Here is a 7834-nt window from a genome sequence, read left to right on the forward strand (position 1 = left end):
TAACGAGCAATAAGCAGTCAATGGAAAGTTCTCAGAGAGAATCATAAAGGCAGTTGAATCAGTGATCGGGGAAATGTCACAGCTGCTAATAGAAACTGTCAGGTCAGGGTTTGAGCCTCCAGGAGACATCTGAGGACAACGCTCAGCCAAAGAAGTGTACTGTGTCTGATAACAATCTTTCCCATTCCAGAGAAGGCAAACCAGAGGTCAAATCTGTTAGCAAACCCAAAAGAAGTTATGGCGGTTCCCAAGAATAAATAAGCCTCCCGAAGGGAAAAAGGAGCTCGTTGCTTCGGTGAATTCATGATATTCAAACCCCAAAGTCGCGGCTTCAAAAGCCAAAAGTTCAGGGGGTGCAACACCAGACGATTTCAGTAACCTTCCACCTCAACAAAGAAGGAAGAAGCAATAAAAGAAAGTCAATGAATTCAATAAAGAAATCCGGATGGAGATGTATCAAAGAGGAGGCATAACAAGGATGGAGAATGACTCTAAAGAATCCTCAGACAGGCGCGCCTGGGTGGCTCAGTCGGTTAAGCGTCCGACTTCGGCTCAGGTCATGATCTCACAGTTCGTTAGTTCGAGCCCCGCGTCGGGCTCTGTGCTGACAGCTCAGAGCCTGGAGCCTGCTTCACATTCTGTGTCTCCCTCTTTCTCTGCCCCTTCCCTGCTCATGCTGTGTCTCTCTCTGTCTCAAAAATAAATAAACATTTAAAAAAAAAAAAAAAAGAATCCTCAGACAGAAGACCTAGCCAGTTTGGGTCACAAATTAACAGACGTCGGCCAAAAATATAGAAAAACCGTGACTAAGCCCGGCTGGCTGAGGCTGAAGGCGGGCTCCCAGCACCAGGCAAACAGGCCTGACACCAGAGTAAAATGTACCAAACCCCCAAGCCCCAAACAATGGTGCGTGAGCCCAGGGGGACACAGGCAGCAGTTACACAGAGGAGCCGAGTCAGGAGAGGCAGGGGTAGGTTCTGGGCACGGACCTTAACCATGAGTCTGATGATGAGGAACCCCCTCCCACCGCAGGGACTTATAAAGCTCTCCCTGTGAGGGGAAGAATGAAGGAATCCTTCTGCAGCTGAAGCAGAAACACCATTTGTCACAGAGGAAACTAAAGATGAATCTGCCCTGGGAGAAAGAAAGTGAAAAGGGTTACAGTCCCACTTTCTCTATCAAAGTCTGTTTGGACAAAAATGCCAAAGGCGTTAAGATGGATATTTACTACCACTTTTAAAACTTTGTAAAAAAAAAAAAAAGCACAAAAAAACAAAACTGGAATTATTTCTCCCCGCAACTGTGATGGTTACAGGCAGCTCTCTCTTCAGGAGACAGGATGGGGGGACAGTGCCACAGTATATATATATATATTTTTTTTAATTTTTTTTTTTTACGTTTTTATTCATTTTTGAGACAGAGAGAGACAGAGCATGAATGGGGGAGGGTCAGAGAAAGGGAGACACAGAACCTGAAACAGGCTCCGGGCTCTGAGCTGTCAGCACAGGGGCCCGATGCGGGGCTCGAACTCACGGACCGCGAGATCGTGACCTGAGCCGAAGTTGGCGCTCAACCGACTGAGCCACCCAGGCGCCCCCACAGTATATATTTTTATGGCCTCACATAGTAGGCTTTTCTGCATCATCCTTTCTCAGCTACTTTGTTTTTCTAGTTACACAATGATTTTATTGCTTGAACACACAGACACATGTATGCAACAAGAACAGAGGCTGTGGACGACTGGGGTTTCCAAATGGGGGGGAGGGGGAGGCCTTTAGAATATCGAGCCAACTGGTGATTCTCTATGGGAATCAGTAAGAATTTAGCATCCTTACCCTTTCTGTTCCTCTCAAGATGCTTTCAAATGGCAAGAGCTTTTCTTCATCAAATGGTAGAGGTCCTCAGAAGGACAAGGAGCAAGGCCTTAAGAACTCTAGAGAGTTTATTGCCTGTCACAAAATGCGCTTACGCAACACCTTGTGAGTGCGTCTGGGTCACACGATTTGTGAGGGAGTCAGGCCCTTCCCGGGAGCATACACGCGACAGACAGCAGAAAAAAACATTGCTACTTTGGACTCTAATCGAGCTTCTCTTGCTAAGATGAGGTTTTACACTGAACGCCTGCCAGCTGCCAATTTACAACGCTGTCAGCTGAAATCTGAGAAACCTTTTTTCTTTTGGCAGCATCCGTATAGGACAAAAAAGCTGGACTCTACCTTTTAAGCGTTATTTCTAAACCAAAAAGGATAGCATCATGGGGGTGCAGAAGACTTCGGCTCTCTTATTTAGATACAGTGTCTACTGGAAATTAGACCATGTCAGAATGTTACATTGGGTATCTTAATAAATTGACCTATGCTAGTTTGTTCAATCTTACCTTCATCCACTTAGGGGAAATCATGAACAAAATAAAATGCCGCCCTTCTGGAGCAAAGGAGTAAATGAGAAAATCCTTACACCGGTACCAAACATTTGTATGTTTCCTTAAACGCAGTCAAGATCCCAGTCAGTTCATCATGATTATGCTGGCATGTCTATCTGATCCCAAATAACCAACTGGAATCTGGAAACGTTTGGACAATCAACCTGTTGATTTTTACTAAAATCTGACATCAGTTGACCTTTTCTCTCCACCAAACTGACACAGTAGATCAGATGTTCTCTTGCTGTGTAGACACATTTATATGCAAACACTCCTTGTCTACTTCTCAACCACCCTGATTCTGTTTCATCTGGAGGCTTTGTGGCAAGAGTAGCAGTATTCAGCTCACACTTCCCTAGGCTGGCCAATAACTGGAATACAGTGTGGCAGTAACTATCACACAGGGACACTCAGCATATTGCTTTTCAAAGGGCAGATTTTTTAATTGCAGGCATCTTTAACATTTTTTTTTAGTTTGCTTATTTATTTTTGAGAGAGAAAGAGAACAGGGGAGGGGAAGAGAGAGAAGGAGAGAGCGAATCCTGTAGTGCAGAGCACAACGCGGGCCTCGATCTCGTAAACCAGGAGATCATGACTTGAGCTGAATTCAAGAGTCCAACGCTTAACCAGCTGAGCCACCCACGTGTCCCCAAATCATTGGCATCCTTAAAACTTCACTTTCGAGTTGACTGGGATTTTTAAATAGCAATACACGTGAAGGCTCACTTTAGAAAATAATATGATTAACTTTAGCCAGAATAAAATAAAATTTTCTCACTGACTTTGAAAACCTGCCCACATAGGACTTGCATTCTTAAACTGACAGTGAAGCAGGAGGATGGACAATGAAACTAGTCATGTTTAAAGCCCAGTGTTTAATCATGTTTCGTAATGAGATCTACCCCAAGATCACAGAGAACCAGCTATTAAATGGGTCAGAAGAAAGGTGTCAGGTTGAAATGTTCTTTTTTTTTTCCTTGAGAAATATTTATTCATCTCCTTCCTGCTTTTAGACAAGAAAATTAGCTTCTTGTGTCTACATTATGGGCTCATTTCAGAAGCTCAAATCAGAGGATCAGAAAGGGGCAGGAAGAGAGTCCTGCTTGCTGAATGGCTCATGTTTCAAGATCCTAGCACAGTGAGTTACATTACTTTTTAAAAAATTGTTTAATGTTTATTTATTTTTGAGAGAGAGACAGACAGACAGACAGAATACCAGCAGGGGAAAAGCAGAGAGAGAAGGAGACACAGAATCCGAAGCAGGCTCCAGGCTCCACACTGTCAGCACAGAGCCCAACATGGGGCTTGAACCCACAAACTGTGAGATCATGACCTGAGCCAAAGTTGGACACTTAACCAACCGAACCACCCAGGTGCCCCAGCTTACATTTACAAGGGCTATCAAAGTGAAATGTAGTGGATTTAACTTAATGACAACCTGACTTACAACTACACAACTTTTTAAATTTTGCAATTAAAATTGAGTTATGTCTTTACGGACACGATATTGATAAAGCCACTCATCTTGATCTAGACTTCTTCAGGGGAATTCAGTTCTCTTTTTCACGTATTGTAGCAAGAAAATCAGCTGATCCTCCAACCATGAGGATGTATTTTTTTAAGTTTATTCATTTATTTTTGAAAGAGAGAGAGCACAAGAGCCAGGGAGGGGCAGAGACAGAATCCCAAATAGAGTCTCTGCTGTCAGCACAGAGCCTGATGTGGGCCTCAAACCCACGAACCATGAGATCATGACTTGAGCTGATATCAAGAGTCAGACGTTCAAATGACTGAGCCACCCAGGCGCCCCACCACGAGGATTTACTTTAATGAGCCAGAAATGCTTCTCCCCTCTGCAGCAACAATAGATTACCAGCTTCAGGCATTTAACCAAAGGAAGGGGAGACTGAAGATGTAAAAGTCTGACCTTCCTATACCAGATGATGAGCTCATTACCAAACTGTTAGCTACCAGAGAAAGCAAAATAAACACTGAAAAAGCCTAAAACAGGGCAAAGTCAACATTAGCTCCTAAAAAGCCTGCCATGAAAAACATCCTGTTCTTTGAAGTTTTTTCTTCAGAGTTGTGCAAATTTGATTCAGAAAATAGCTCAGTTGGTTTGTACAGGGTGGGGCAGGCGGCTTGTGCATAAATGTATGATCATTAGTTTGCGTTGTTTGTATGCTTCAGCTCTGAGAACAGGGGAAGATGTGGGATGCAGACTGAACAGTTTAAGGTATTTTGTATTTTCAGTTCCTCTAGTCAATGCCTGAAGTATTAGAAAAAGTACTAAAACAATTTCAAGGCATCAGAACTTTCCACTTCCACCCAAAGTATTTTTCTTCTTCCAACAGTTATCTGTTAAATAAAAGGAGGATAATAGCTTGTTTATAAAGTTTTCTTCCTTTGTTTCACGAGTTAATAACATGCTTACAGGTTAATGATGTGTGTGGAGAAGCCTTTCCCTACCTAACCTTGTTTATAAATCTACCAAACCAGGGGTGCCTGGGTGGCTCAGTCGGTTGAGCTTCTGACTTCAACGCAGGTCATGATCTCACGGTTCGTGAGTTTGAGCCCCTACATCAGCTCGCTGCACTCAGCCTGTCAGCACAGAGCCCGCTTCGGATCCTCTGTCCCTTTCTCTCTGCCCCTCCCCTGCTTGCGCTCTCCCTAAAATGAATGAATGAATGAATGAATGAATGAGTAATAAATAAGTAAATAAATCTACCAAACCTTTCTCTAGACAACGTCCTCCTTTAAACTCCTCCTGTCTCGGTGAAGCTGCTACTTTCTGATGCCTCTAACTCAGGGCACTTGTTTTATTTTTAATAATGCCAGAGCACTGTTTTTGGTGTGGTGTCTAAGATGTGACTATTTAGTATTTGCCAAAATGTTTGGGATAGAGTAACTTTCAGTTGGCCAAGTGGATTGTGACTTTTGTAGTTTTGTTTTTGTTATAAAAATTGCTTTCTGTAGCAAAAACCAGTGATAGATATGCAAACAATTAAGATAAAGGAATCTGAGTATATTACTAACTGTGAGAGAAGGGCAAGAGAAGACGGGAACAGAGAAGAACTACAAAAACAACCATTAAACAAGAAACAAAATGGCAGGGTGCCTGGGTGGCCCATTGGGTAAGCATCCGACTTCAGCTCAGGTTATGATCTCACAGTTCATGAGCTCCAGCCCCGCATCAGGCTCTGTGCTGATAGCCTGCAGACTGCTTGGGATTCTCTCTCTCTGTCTCTCTGTCTCTCTGTGTCTGCTCCTCCCCCGCTCTCTCGCTCTCAAAATAAATAAACTTAAAAGAATAAATAAAATGGCAATAAATACATTCTTATCAATAATTACTTCAAGTGTAAATGGACTAAACACTCCAATCAAAAGACATAGGATGACAGAATGGATAAAAAGCAAGACACACCTATATGCTGGCTTCCTACCTGAGACTCACTTCAGACTGAAAGACACATACTGATTAAAAGTGAAGTAGTGGGGAGCACCTGGTCTGCTCAGTCGGTCAAGCACCCAACTTCGGCTCAAGTCATGATGTCGTGTCTTGGTTCACAAAGTCGAGCCCCACATGGAGCTCCCTGCTGTCAGTGCAGAGCCCATTTAGAATCCTGTCTCCCCTGCTCATGTGGGTGCATGTGCACTTTCTCTCTCTCCCAAAAATAAACATTTTTTTTAAATGAAAGGATAGAAAAGCATTTATCATGCAAATGGAAGTGAAAAGAAAACCTGGAGAGCAATACTTATGTTGGACAAAGTAGACTTTAAAACAAAGACTGTAATAAGGGATAAAGGAACACACTACATAATCATAAAGGGAACAATCCAATGAGAAGATATAACAATTATAAATATTTATGCACCCAATATGAAAGCACACAAATACATAAAGCAGTTAAAGACAAACATAAAGGAAGTAATTTATAGTAATATAATATAATAATAGTAGGGAGACTTTAACACCCCACATACATCAGTGGATAGATCATCTAAACAGAAAATCAACAAGGAAACATTGTCTCTGAATGACACATTGGACCAGAAGGATTTAACAGACGTTCAAAACATTCTGATTACACATTCTTTTCACATGTGTATGGAATATCCTCCCGAACAGATTGCATGTTAGGCCATAAAACAAGTCTCAACAAATTCAAAAAGACTGAGGTTGTACCATGCATCTTTTCTGACCACACGCTATGAAACTAGAAGTCAACCACAAGAAAAAAATCTGGAAAGAGCAAAAATAAATTGGAGGTTAAACAAAATGCTACTAGGGGTGCCTGGGTGGCCCAGTCAGTTAACCGTCTGACTTCGGCTCAGGTCATGATTGCACGGTTCATGAGTTTGAGCCTCGCATTGGGCTCTGTGCTGACAGCTTAGAGCCTGGAGCCTGCTTCAGATTCTGTGTCTCTCTCTCTCCCTGCCCCTCACCACTTATGCTCTCTCTCTCTCTCTCTCAAAAATAAACATTACAAAAATAAAAAATAAATAAAATGCTACTAAACAATGAGTGAGTTAACCAAAATATTAAAGAGGAAATAAAAAAAAATACATGGAGACAAATGAAAATTAAAACAATGATCCAAAATCTTTGGGATGCAGCAAAAGCTGTTCTAAGAGGGAAGTTTATAGCAATACAGGCCTATACCTCAAGAAGCAAGAAAAATCTCAAACAACTCAACCTTACACCTAAAGGATGCAGAAAAAGAATACACAAAACCCAAAAATAGTAAAAGGAAGGAATAATACAGATTAGGACAGAAATAAACAAAATAAAAACTAAAAAACAATAGAACAGATCAATGAAACTAGGAGCTGGTTCTTTGAAAAGATCAACACAATTGATAAACCTTTAACTAGACTCATTGGAGGTGGGGGCAGACTCAAACAAAATCAGAATGAAAGAGGAGAAATAATAATTGACACCACAGAAATACAAAGAATTATAAGAGAATACTGTGAAGAATTATATGCCAACAAATTGTACAATCTAGAAGAAATGGATAAATTCCTAGAAACATACAATCTTCCAAAACTCAATCAGGAAGAAATAGAAAATCTGAACAAATTACTGGTACAAAATTGGATTGGTAATCAAGAAACTACCAGAGGAGGGGCCAACATGGTGGAGAAGTAGGGGGATCCAATGTTCCCTCATCTCTCAAACAAAGCAGTGTTGAAGCTAAAGGACTTTGAACTCTGAGAGTCTGGGAAGCAAAGAGACAGTTGCTTCCAGGGACCCACCGGGACAACCTGACGGGCCATAGGTGCATGACTGAGAACTAGGAGAGATAAAACGAACAGAGGGGAGGAATCCCCTTCTGCAGAGAGACAAAAGGAAGAGAAAAAGAGGCTGGGGAAGCATAGGACTGTATCTGGACAAGAGAAAAATGTCAG

Source organism: Panthera uncia (assembly GCF_023721935.1).
Source record: "Panthera uncia isolate 11264 chromosome A3 unlocalized genomic scaffold, Puncia_PCG_1.0 HiC_scaffold_11, whole genome shotgun sequence".
NCBI classification, from domain to species: Eukaryota; Metazoa; Chordata; class Mammalia; order Carnivora; family Felidae; genus Panthera; species Panthera uncia.